At 36.2% G+C, this 13,232-nt stretch overlaps 1 pseudogene; it reads left to right on the top strand.

Moving 5' to 3' along the window:
• The first annotated feature begins 9,012 nt into the window (after nucleotides 1-9,012).
• Nucleotides 9,013-9,391, top strand: LOC114028282 (annotated as a pseudogene).
• The last annotated feature ends 3,841 nt before the right edge of the window (nucleotides 9,392-13,232 follow it).

Below are 13,232 nucleotides of genomic sequence, written 5' to 3'. Positions count from 1 at the left end.
CCCCCTGAAAAATAGTAAAATTTAAAAAAAAACCTTTTGATCTTTGTATTTCATAATTTTTTATCACAAATTCTTCAATACAGCCAGTAGAAGTCCGATAATAGGATACAGATTAGGTAGGGAAAGGAAAGATAGAACATTGTCGGTAAATCTAGGAAAGAGTGGGTGAAGGTTACAGAGAGGGAGAAAGTAACTGGAGGATAAGAAAAAGAAAATGGAGGATAAAGATATGGAATTGAAAGTGCAGAGGCAGATCACAATGCAAGAGAGAAGGAGAAGGAGCTGTAAATAACAACAATGATGATGATGACGATGATAGTTATGATAACAGTATATCATTTGTATAGAACTATATAGGTTTATAAAAGCACTTTTGATATGTTTGTTCATTTGATTTTCACAACAACCCTGTGAGACAGGTGTCCTTTTTATTTATGTCCTTTATTTATTTTCTCCATTTTACAGTTAAGAACATTGAGGCTTAGAGATATAAAGTAACTTCAAAACTTGACCAAGGTAATGCAACTACTAAATGTTTTTCTGAAACCACCCCTCCTTGTCATTTCATATAGCACAATAGTACTACATCACAAGCATATGCCACAACTTTTTAAACTATTTCCAAATCGATGAGTATCCCATCCATTTCAAATTTTTCACCACCATAGAAAAAGAAGTTATAAATAATTTTGTATATATAAATCCTTTCCCTTTTTCTTTTATCTCTGGGGATGGGGTGGCAGGGAATGATACACAAAGTAATTTTATTGCTTGGTTAAAGAGTATTCACAGTTTTATAGCCATTTGGGTATAATTCCAAATTGTTCTCCGGAATGATTGGACTAGTATACAACTTCACCAACAGGGCTTTAGTATACCCATTTTCCTTCATCTATCCCACACCCACCAGCATTTGTAATTTTGATAGATACAAGGTAGTACCTCAAAGTTGTTATAATTTACCTTTCTCTAATTAGTAGTGATTTAGAGTGCTTTTTCATATGTGATGGAATTGAGGGGCTTGTTACAATGTGTGGTAGTGGTAATTGAGTGAACCTAAGTTACTCCATCCTATGACTCAATTCTGGTGCTAGCTCAGCTTCTTCCTATAGAATATGGATTGAGTCCAATTTTTGTGAGAAAACTTTATTCAATTGTGGAAATTGTGAGAAGACATTGTTGCATTATTTGAACCTACCCCTCCATGGCTGGAAAGTTGGAGTACCTCTCCTGCTGCTTAGAGACCCTTTAACTGAAGACCTAGGTTATGCTGACTAGAATCCAGTCAGATACAAATATTGATAAAAGGAGTTTTCTCACAATTATTCATCTCAAGCAATCTATATGTCTCATCTGAAAACTGACTCTGTGCCAATCAGTTATTGTTTCCATGTTCTTTTGATTGTTTGTATAAACTTGTGAGGAGTGGAACAACTCTTTTTCTCAATTCAGAGAATTCCAACTGTTAGCTCCCCACCTCCCAACTTGGAAAGTCCTTAATCTTTCCTTCAATTAGAAATCAAATTGCCTAATATATCTGGTTAATTGTTTCCTTTCAATTAATTAGTGTTATTTGATTAATTGTTTTCAATCTATAAAAGTCAATCATCCTCTGTATTCAGGGTCAAGTGCCAAAGGTAAAGAAGGTTACCAGTTACCAGTTGGGCAATTGGCATGCATTGCTTTAACAAATTAAATTTAATTAATAAATTGCTTTAATAAATTAAATTTAATAAATTAAAATGCTTGGGAAGCTGAAACATTTGTTCCCTCAGACATTTCATCTTTCACCTGCTACATATGACAAGATATAATTTTGATTTCTTCTTCTGAAAATTGCCTGTTCATATACTTTGACCATTTATCAATTGGATAATAGCTCTTATGTTTATAAATTTGACTCAGTTCCCAAATATTTGAAAGGTAAAGTTTTTAATCAGAGAAACTTGCTGTAATTTTTTATATTATATCATTGTCCATGATTCCCTTTTAGCAAACTGCAGTTTCCTTGATTTTCTCTTTAATTAGGTTTATTTTTGCTTTTTCTTTCTCTGGGATTATGGTTGCTATCCCTGATTTTTTTACTTCAGCTGAAGCATCATTCATTCTGTTAAGGCCTCTTATTTTAACTGTGTATATATATCTTTCTACTTCATGTGTGTCTCCTGCAAACAACTTATTTTTAATATTAAAATTTTAAACTAATTATATGTAAAAACAATTTTCAACATTCATTGTAAGAAAAATTTTTGAGTTCCGAATTCTCTGGAAAGAAGTATTACTAGAGAAAAAGAAAAAGATAGAAAAGAAGTTTCTGGAAAGTATAGATTTGTTTTATTTTACTTTTACTTTTTATTTAATTTTTACTCAATTGTAAGCAAAAATTTTTAACATTGATTTTTGTTCAATTTTGAATTCTATATTTTCTACTACCCTCTCTTCCTCCCTCCTTGAGAAAGCAAGCTATTTGATACAGATTATAAAAGTGTACTCATGCAAAACATTTCTATATTAACCGAGTTGAAAAAGAAAATAAAAAACCAGAATAATAGTTACAAAAGTATCCTTTCAGACTCTATCAGTTTTTTTCTTTGAAGGTAAACAATATTTTACATAAGTCATTCAGAATTATGTTGGGCTTGTGTACTGCAGAGAATACCTAAACCATTCAATTGGTTATCGTACAATATTGTTGTTATTATGTACAATGTTCTACTAGTTCTGCTCATTTCACTTTGCATAAGTTCATGGGAGTAATCTCAGGGTTTTTCCTGAAAATATTCTGCTCATCATTTCTTTGTTTTTTTTTTAAATAATTTATGTATTTTTAGTTTTCAACATTCACTTCCATAAGATTTTGAGTTCCAAATTTTCTCTCACTCCATCCCCTACTTCCCCTCCAACCACCCCATGATGGCATGCAATCTGATATAGGCTCTACATATACATTCATATTAAACATATTTTCACATTAGTCATGTTGTAAAGAAGAATTAGAACCAATGGGAGGAATCACAAGAAAGAAGAAACGAGAGAGAGAGAGAGAGAGAGAGACAGCAAATTGCATGCTTCAGTCTGCTTCCAGATGGTGGAGTAAAAAGGTAGTCGCTCTTACCCTCCCCTATCAACCTCTGAAAACCCAGAAAATATCACCCCAGAAAAAACCCGGGAACAGCTGACCTATAAGAAAGAAGGGGTGCAGCAGTGCAGTAGCCCAGGTAGCTAGAGGGATTAATGGGAAAGGCCCCTCTTACCCTGGGGGAAGGGGAGCAGTACTGAAAGGGAGTCGCCAAGCCAGCTAGTGGAAACACCCACTTTAGCACACCAGGAGGAGATTCTGGTTCCTCAGCATTCTACAGCAAACAGGTCTCCCAGTGCCTCAGCAAAAATAAGGGAAGCAGCACTACAAAGGGCCCCAGGTGGATAAGCACCCTGCAGCATTCTTCTGAAAGGAGCTGAAGAAAGCAACCTAGAGTTGACTGACAGTTCCAGCCTTGTTGATTCCAGTTCAACACCAGGTAAGCTGTCAGAACCCTATAGCCTCCAACTGCCTACCAGGAGGAGATCCCGAAGCCCAGCTGGTCGAGCAGGCAAACACCAACAGCTGGACCTCCAAGTGCCTCAGTGAGGGCTGGGGAACCAGTGGAAACCAGCTCAGAAAACCACCAGGTGCTTCGGCATCCTACAGCAAAGGAGTCTCCCAGTGCCTCAACAGAACTAAGGGAGGCAGTACTTCAGGGGGCCCCAGGCAGATAAACACCTGGCAGCACCCATCTAAAAGGAGCTAAACAAAGCTAAAGGAAAGGAAAAGCCAGCAACCTAGATTTGCCTAAAGTCCCAGCCTTGCTAATTCCAGCCCAATACCAGGTAAGCTGCCAGAACCCTACAGCCTCCAATTGCCAACATAAGAGGCCCCAGCACACAAAGCCAGTGACCAAGACCTAGGCTCCCAACACAAGAAGCTTGGGTCAGTGCCCTCTGCTCCCTAGCAGGAGAGCTTAGTCTCTTTAAAGGCCAGGGAATAAAGAAACACCACGAGTAAAAAGAAATGTAAGATAGATTCATATTATGAGAAGGGGGAAGATCAAGACAGAAATTCTGAAGAGGACAACATTGTCATCAAACCCACACCTGCAACATCAAAAGGGAATATGAACTGGTCTGAAGCCCCAAAAGGCTTCTTAGAAGAGTTCAAGAAGGATTTTAAAAGTCAAATGAGAGAGGTAGAGGAGTCCTTAAAAAGTACAATTGGTCAATTGGAAAAAAAGTACACTGAAGAAAACAAATCCCTTAAAAATACAATTGACCAATTGGAGAAGAAAGTACAAAATCTAACAGAAGAAAACAATATGTTAAAAACTAGAATGGAACAAATGGAAACTAATGACTCTATGAGAGAGCAAGAATCAGTCAAACAGAAACAAAAAAATGAAAAAATAGATGAAAACGTAAAATACCTCATGGGTAAAACAACTGACCTGGAAAATTGATCCAGGAGAGACAATTTAAAAATTATAGGCCTACCTGAAAATCATGATGAAAAAAAGAGCCTGGACAATATCCTTCAGGAAATCATAAAGGAAAACAGCCCCGAAATCCTAGAACCAGAAGGCAAAATAACTATAGAAAGAATCCCCACCTGAAAGAGATCCCAAATTGAAAACGACAAGGAATATAAGAGCTAAATTCCAAAATTACCAGATTAAAGAGAAATTACTGCAAGCAGCCAGAAAGAAACAATTTAAATATCATGGAACCACAATCAGGATTACATAGGATCTTGCAGCCTGTACATTAAAAGACCATAGGGCGTGGAACATGATATTCCGTAAGGCAAAGGAGCTTGGAATGCAGCCAAGTATTACTTACCCAGCAAAAATGAGCATGACTTTTCAGAGAAGGAGATGGATATTCTATAAAATAGGGGACTTCCAAACCTTCCTGATAAAAAGACCAGAGCTCAACAAAATTTGATCTTCAATGGCATGCTTCAATCTGCATTCAAACTCCACAGTTCTTTTTCTAGACAAGCATAGCATTTTCCACAATGAATCTTTTGGAATTGTCTTGGATCATTGCATTACTGACAACAGCTAAGTCTATCAAAGTTAGTCCTCACACATTGTGGCGTTACTGTGTACAATGTTCTCCTGAATCTGCTCACTTCACTCACATCAGTTTATGTAAGTATTTCCAGGATTTTTTTTGAAGTCTGCTTGCTCACAATTTCTTATGGAATAAAAGTATTCCATTACATTCATTTGCCACAACTTGTTCAGCCATTCCTCAATTGATGGGCATCCCCTCAATTTCTAATTCTTGACCACCACAAAAAGAGCTGCTAGAAATATTTTTGTACATGTGGGTTCTTTACCCATTTTTATAATCTCTTTGGGATGCAGACCTAAAAGTGGTATTTCTGGGTCAAAGGGTATGCACAGTTTTATAGCCCTTTGAGTATAATTCCAAACTGCTCTCCAGAATGGTTGGATCAGTTCACAACTCCACCATTAATGTTCCAATTGTCCCACATCTTTTCCAACATTTATCATTTTCTTGTTGTGTCATGTTAGCCAATCTCATAGGTGTGATGTGGTGCATCACAGTTGTTTTGATTTCATTTCTTTAATCAATAGTAATTTAGAGCATTTTTATATGACTATAGATAGATTTAATTTCTTTATCTGAAAACTGCCTATTTATATCCTTTAACCATTTATCAATTGGGAAAAGATCTGTATTCTTGAGAACTCAGTTCTGTATATATTTTAGAAATGAGGCCTTTATCAGAGACACTGGTTATAAAAATTGTTTCCCAGATTTCTGCTTACCTTGTAATCTTGGTTGCATTGGCTTTATTTGTGCAAAAACTTTTCAATTTAATGTAATGAAAATTATCCATTTTGCATTTCATAATTTTATCTATCTCTTGTTTGGTCATACATTCTTCTGTTCTCCGTAAATCTGACAGATAAACTATGCCTTGCTCTCCTAGTTTGCTTACAGAATAGCCCTTATATCTAAAGTTTGACTTTATCGTGGTATACAGTGTAAGGTATTGGTCTATGCCTAATTTCTGCCATACTATTTTCCAGTTTTCATAGCAGTTTTTGTTATATAGTAAGTTCTTATCCCAGAAGCTGGGGTCTTTGGGTTTATCAAACAATTGATTACAATGGTCATTGACTACCATGTCTTGTGTACTCAACCTATTTTACTAATCCACCACTCTATTTCTTAGCCAGTACCAAGTAGTTTTGATGATTGCTGCTTTATAATGCCATTTAAGACCTAGTATGGCTAGGCCACCTTCTCTTGCATTTCTTTTCATTAATTTCTTTGATATTCTGGACCTTTTGTTTTTCCAGATGAATTTTGTCATTTTTTTTCTTAGCTCTATAAAATAATTTTTTGGTAGTTTAATTGGTATGGCACTGAATAAGTAAACTAATTTAAGTAGAATTGTCATTTTTATTTTATTAGCATGATCTACCAATGAGCAACTGATTTTTTAAAAATTATTTAGATCTGACTTTATTTGTGCAAAAAATGTTTTGTAATTGGGTAATTGTGTTCATATACTTCCTTGGTTTGTCTTAGCAGGTAGACTCCCAAGTATTTTATAATGTCAATAGTAACTTTAAATGGAATTTCTCTTTCTATCTCTTGCTGTTGGGCTTTGTTAGTAATATATAGAAATGTCAATGATTTATGTGGGTTTATTTTATATCCTGCAACTTTGCTAAATTTGTTTATTATTTAAAATAGTTTTTTACTTAATTCTCTAGGATTCTCTAAGTATATCATCATATCACTGCAAAGAGTGATAGCTTTGTTTCTTCTTAGCCTATTCTAATTCCTTCAACTTCTTTTTCTTCTCTTATTGCTAAAGCTAACGTTTCTAGTACCATTTGGAATAACTACGGTGATAATGGATATTCTTGTTTCACCCCTGAAATTAGAAATGCTTTTAGCTTATGTCCATTATGTACAATGTTTGCTGACAATGGTAGATAGATGCTACTTATCATTATAAGGAAGACTCCATTTATTCCTGTGCTCTCTAGTGTTTTTAATAGGAATGAGTGTGTTAGCCTATAATTTTCTTTCTCTGTTTTAGTTCTTCCCAGTTTAGATATCAGTACCATAGGTGTAGCATAAAAAGAATTTGGTAAAACTTCTTCACCTATTTTCCCAAGTGGTTTATATAGTATTGGAATTAATTGTTCTTTAAATGTTTGATAGAATTCACTTGGAAATCTATCTGGCACTGGAAATTTTTTATTAGAAATTACATTGATGGCTTGTTCAATTTATTCTTCTGAAATAGAGTTACTTAAGTACTTTATTTCCTATCCTATTAATCTGGGCAATTTATATTTTTGTAAATATTCATCCATTTCACTAAGATTGTCAAATTTATTGATATACAGTTGGGCAAAATGACTCCTAATTATTGTTTTAATTTCCTCTTCATTGGTGATGAATTCACCCTTGTCACTTTTGATACTGGTAATTTGGTTTTCTTCTTTCTTTTCAAATTAACCAAAGATTTATCTATTTTATAGTTGTCATTTTTTCACAAAAAAACAACCATTTCTTTCACTAGCTCTTGGTTTTATTTATTAGTTCAATAGTTTTCTTAATTTCAATTTTGTTAATTTCTCTTTTGATTTTCGGGAATTTCTAATTTAGTATTTAATTGGGGATTTTTAATTTTTTCCATTTCTAGCTTTTTTAGTTGCATGGCCAATTCATTTCTCTATTTTGTTCACGTAAGTATTTAGAGATATAAAACTTCCCCTAAGACCTGCATTTGTTGCATCCCATAACTTTTGGTATGTTATCTCATTATTGTCATTCTCTTGGATGAAATTATTATTTTTATGATTTGTTGTTTGACCCACTCATTCTGGGATTGTGAAGTTTTTATACCTTAGTACATGATCAGTTTTTGTGTAGGTGCAATGTACTGCCGAGAAAAAAAGTATATTCCTTTCTGTCCCCATTCAGTTTTCTTCAGAGGTCAACCATATTTAACTTTTCTAAAATTCTATTCATCTCCAAAACTTCTTTCTTGTTTTTTTTTTCTTTTTTATGTGTGTGGTTAGATTTATCTAGTTCGGAGAGGGAGAAGTTGAGGTCCCCCATAAGTATAATTTTGCTGTCTATTTCTTCCTGTATCTCCATTACTTTCTCCTTTAAGAATTTGGATGCTGAAATACAAGGATCTAAGACATCTTCAAAGACTTCATGATGGAAAATGCTATCCACAAACAAGGAAGAACTATGGAGTTTGAATGCAGATTGAAGCATATTATTTGCTATTTTTTTCTTCTGTTGTATTTTGTTTCCTCTTTCTGGTGGTTCCTCCTATTGGTTCTAATTCTTACTTACAACATCACTAATGTGAAAATATGCTTGGGGCAGCTAGGTGGCGCAGTGGATAGAGCACCGACCCTGAAGTCAGGAGGACCTGAGTTCAAATCTGGCCTCAGACCAAATACTTGTCACTGACTAGCTGTGTGACCCTGGGCAAGTCACTTAACCCCAATTGCCTAAAAAAAAAAAACTAAAAAAAAAAAAAAGAAAATATGCTTAATAGGAATGTATACGTATAGCCTATATCAGATTGTGTGCTGTCTTGGGGAGGGAGGTGGGGAGGAAGGGGGAGAAAAATTTAAAACTCAAAAGCTTATGGAAGTGATTGTTGATAACTCAAAATAAATTAATTAAAAGAAAAGAATTTGGATGCTGAGCCAGGACCTAGAGCCTGGAGATGGAGAAGGTGTGGATTCGAGCTAGGGCCCTAAGCCCATGATGGTGGTTGGTTTTTGCTATTTTGAAATAGCAAGGCCATCAGTGGGCAGTACCTTCACCTGTGACACTACCTGGGTCCTCAGCGCTCTGCCTGGGAGTCTGGAAAGATGCAAATGCACAGCCTGAGAGTAAAAAGAGAGACCTTCCTCCATGGATGACAGCCCAGGTGGCTGAGAGGAAATCAGTGCTAATATGGAGGCCAACCAAGAGGAGAAAAACCACGGTGCAGTTAGAAGATGCATCATTGAGTCTTCCCCCTGTATGATTTGTGCACTTCATGAATGAAGTCGAATTGGTGTATGTTGCTCTGGGTATCCTGGATGAGTGCCATAAACAGGAAAAGCCTTTAAAGCACACATTGCTGCTGGGAACTGATAAGGCCCAAACCGTGCAACCTGAGTCCCCCTCGTCTTTTGAGAGCAATAATGATAGAGAAGAGGAGGTGAATGATGCCCTATGGACAAGTCCCTCAATCAAGCAGGAGTATTCAGCCTCTGTCCACAAGAAGAACTCAGAAGATGAAGAAGATGAAGATGCATTAAAATATGTGACAGAAATATTTTTCAGTTGAGAAGATAGATGAAAAATTCAGAGAACGTTTTGCTTTGAGCATGTTGGGATGCTTCCATGTTTGTAGTTGCCAAGTTTAACCAGCAGGGAATGCAGTGCTGCACCCTGTGTTCCGCATGCATCCTTGGGATGAAGCCTCTGTATCCCAGAGCATTAGCAGGGTAGTGAAATCAGGGTAGTCCAAGCTGGTATTAAATTGATGGTGTAGTAGAGAGCGGTTAAGTCTGTGGCCAGGAAAGTCCTCACAATTATTATGGTGTAGCTCACTTCAGTGTTAAGCATCTCAAGTCTGTGGTTTTGGAAACTCCATGGTCAGCTTATCCAGAAGGTAGTCACATTCTGGGAAAAACTAACTCACACCAAATGCAAACAAGACTAATTAATATGTATAAGAGAGGCAATTTATAATAAACAATGAAGAAGGAGACAGATATACATGCTGGACAGTTCATATTTTATTATTTTCCCTGCAAGAAAGCCCCCTTTGGGTGTATGGATCAGACTCAGAGCTTATGGCTTGACCACAATTACAAAAACAGCTATATTTCAGGTGGGATGAGAGAAGAAGAGGAAGGGGCCAGGTTAGGTGGCTTATGTCAATGTTGTACAATGAGGTGACTTTGTGGGAAAAGGAGACAAAGACCTACCTATCCCCTACTCCTATGGGGAATCACCTCATTATAACCAGGAAAAATTTGAAAAATAGGGAGGATATCCCTGCATTTGCAAGCCACCTTTCTAGTATTTTTAATCAAAGTTTTTTATATGCACTGGGAAATAAAAAAAAATTATGACTCATTTTATTGCAATGATCTGGAACTGAACTTGCAATATCTTTAAGGTATGCCTGTACACAAGATTCTCTCTTACATCAGGTAGAAGTTAATGACGGTCTTATTAAAAATTTTAGATTAAGAAAAAATGTTCTGAATCATGCTGTGTATATTCCTTAGAAAATAATTGCTCCTGTAAACATATCCTATTCCCAACTAGACTGGCAAATTAACACCTCTTGATGTTAGTCCATACCTTTCCCCATATAAGGCTGGCACATGTCTTAACAACATGTGCAGGGAAATAGGTTATATATTTCCTTCTAACCTGAATAATCAATCAGAGCCAGTCTCCACATCTACTTCTGGGAAACCAAAAAATTCATATGACTTGCTTTATTGTGATATTTGCTTCATTGTAGTGGTCTTGAATGAAACTTGCAATATCCTCAAGTTATATACACAAAATAAGATATACAGAATTATATCTATCTGATCCCCTAAATATTGATGCTCTAGGAGGCACAACTTTTAGTTTCAAGATGCTTTCCTAACCACTATCTCTTAAAATGGAAGGCTACCCTAAACTTAGGCCTATAAGCTCCTTTCCTCCAAATGCTACTTTCATACCACCACATATCGTGAACAGCAAGCAAAAACTAAATGGAAATTGGAGAAGTTATATAGGTTAAAATATACCAGAAAATCTACAGAGTAATTGAATTCTCTCCCCAGGAACCAGATATTTCAACCCAAACAAGAGAAAGATCCCAGTATTGTTCAAGGGAAAATCTGAGGTGCTGGCTCCTCCATGTGGCTTCTACTGCTTCCCAAAGTCTTTACTTTCTCCCTGCCAAAAAGATGTCTCTCAAAGAAAGAATAAAGAAGAAAGTGCCTTCAAAGCCTTCACCTATTAAAAAAAAAGAATTTGGATGCTATACCACTTGGTGCATATATGTTTAGTAATGATATTACTTCATTGTCTATGGTACCTTTTAGCAGGGTGTAGTTTCCTTCCTTATCTCTTTTAATTAGATCTATTTTTGTTTTTGCTTTGTCTAAGATTAGGTTTCCTACCCCTGCATTTTTCAGCTGAAGCATAATATATTCTGCTCCAACCTTTTACCTTTACTAGGTGTCTATCCCTCTGCTTCAAATGTGTTTCTTCTAAACAATATATTGTAGGATTATGGTTCTTAATCCACACTGCTATCTGTTTCCATTTTATGGGAAAGTTCATTCCATTCACATTCACAGTTATGATTACTAACTGTGTCTTCCTCTCCATCCTATTTCCCCCCATTTATGCTTTTCTCTCTCCTTTCTCCTTTTCCCTGCTCAGTAGAGTTTAGCTTTCAACCACCACCTCCCTCAGTCTGTCCTCCCTTCTTCCCTCTCCTTTCTTCCCCTTTATCCTTTCTACTTCTTCTCTCCTTTCTAGTCACTCCATCCCTTTTCTTTTCCTTTTCCCCTCCCACTACCTATAGGGTAAATTAGGTTTCTATACATAACTGACTATGGTATTCTCTCTTTGAACCAAATCTGATGAGATTAAGGTTCAAACAATGCTCATTTCCCTCTACTGTATTAGATTTTTGTGCCTTTTCATGTGATGTAATTTACCCTTTTCTGCCTCCTCCTTTCCTCTTCTGCCAGTACAATCCCTTTTCACCACTTAATTAGATTTTTTACCATCACATCAAAGTCAACTTATATTGATGCCCTCTGTCTAAGTATACGCCCTTTAAATGTCATAATAACATTACAGTTCTCAAGAGTTACAAGTGTCATCTTCTCTGTAGGGATTTAAACAATTTGCCCTTATTAATGATATGTTATTGTTGCTGTTTTCTTTCCTGTTTATCTTTTTATGCCTCTCTTGTGTCTTGTTTTTGAAGGTCAAATTTTCTGTTGAGCTCTGATCTTTTCATCAGGAATTTCTTTGAATCCATCTCTTCCTCTGAAAGATTTTGCTTAGTTTCGCTGGGCATTTGATCCTTGGTTGTAATCCAAGCTCTTTGCCTTATGGAATATTATATTTCAAGTTCATTATCTTTTAATATAGAAGCTGCAAGGTCCTGCACAATCTTAACTGTGGTTTCATGATATTTAAATTGTTTCTTTCTGGCTACTTGCGGGATTTTCTCTTTGACCTGATAATTCTGGAATTTGGTTACAATATTCCTTGGCATTTTCAATTTGAGATCTCTTTCAGGAGGTGATTGGTGTATTTTTTTTTTATGACTAATTTATCCTCTGGTTCTATGACCTCAGAGCAGTTTTCCTTGATGATTTCCTGAAAGAAGTTGTCCATACTCTTTTTCATCATGGTTTTCAGGTAGACCAAGAATTTTTAAATTATCTCTCCTGGATCTGTTTTCCAGGTCAGTTGTTTTACCAATGACGTATTTTACATTTTCCTTTTCATTCTTTCGTTTCTGTTTGACTGATTCTTACTCTCTCATGGAGTTAGTAGCTTTCACATGCCCCATTCTAATTTATAACAAATTTTTTTCTTTTGTACCTCCTTTTCCATTTGGCCAATTCTTCTTTTTAAGGAATTGTTTTCTACAATAAATTTTTGTCCTTCCTTTTCTAAGCTGTTGACTCTCTCTTGCACACCTCTCATTTCTTTTCCCAATTTTTCTTCTACCTTTCTTATTTGACTTTTAAAATCCTTCTTGAGCTCTTTCATGAAAACTTTTTGAGCTTTAGACCAGTTCATATTCCCCTTTGAGGTTTTGGATTGGGTATATTGACAATGTTGTTCTGTTCTGAATTTGTGTTTTGATCTTCCCTGTCCCCATAGGAAAAATCTGTGATCATTGTCAGCTTCTGCTTTTTGTTCATGATGTTTGCCTCTTTCTTGGTTTTTAAAGTTAAGCTTTCCTGCTGGAGCACAGGGTACACAGTTCTAGGCTTCTTGCATGGAGGACAGGGACTTGGTCACTGGCTTTGTGTGCTAGGGCCTAAGGTGCTGGCAGCTGGAGACTGTAGGGGTCTGGAAGTCTACCTGGTGCTGAGCTGAGGTCCTAGTGGTGGTGGCTGGTGCATGCTGAGGCCAGGTGG

This window comes from Vombatus ursinus, unplaced genomic scaffold, assembly GCF_900497805.2.
Source record: "Vombatus ursinus unplaced genomic scaffold, bare-nosed wombat genome assembly UNPS02004869.1, whole genome shotgun sequence".
In the NCBI taxonomy this organism is placed as follows: domain Eukaryota; kingdom Metazoa; phylum Chordata; class Mammalia; order Diprotodontia; family Vombatidae; genus Vombatus; species Vombatus ursinus.
Note: the sequence above shows the minus strand (reverse complement) of the source record. Positions and strands in the feature narration are given on the sequence as shown.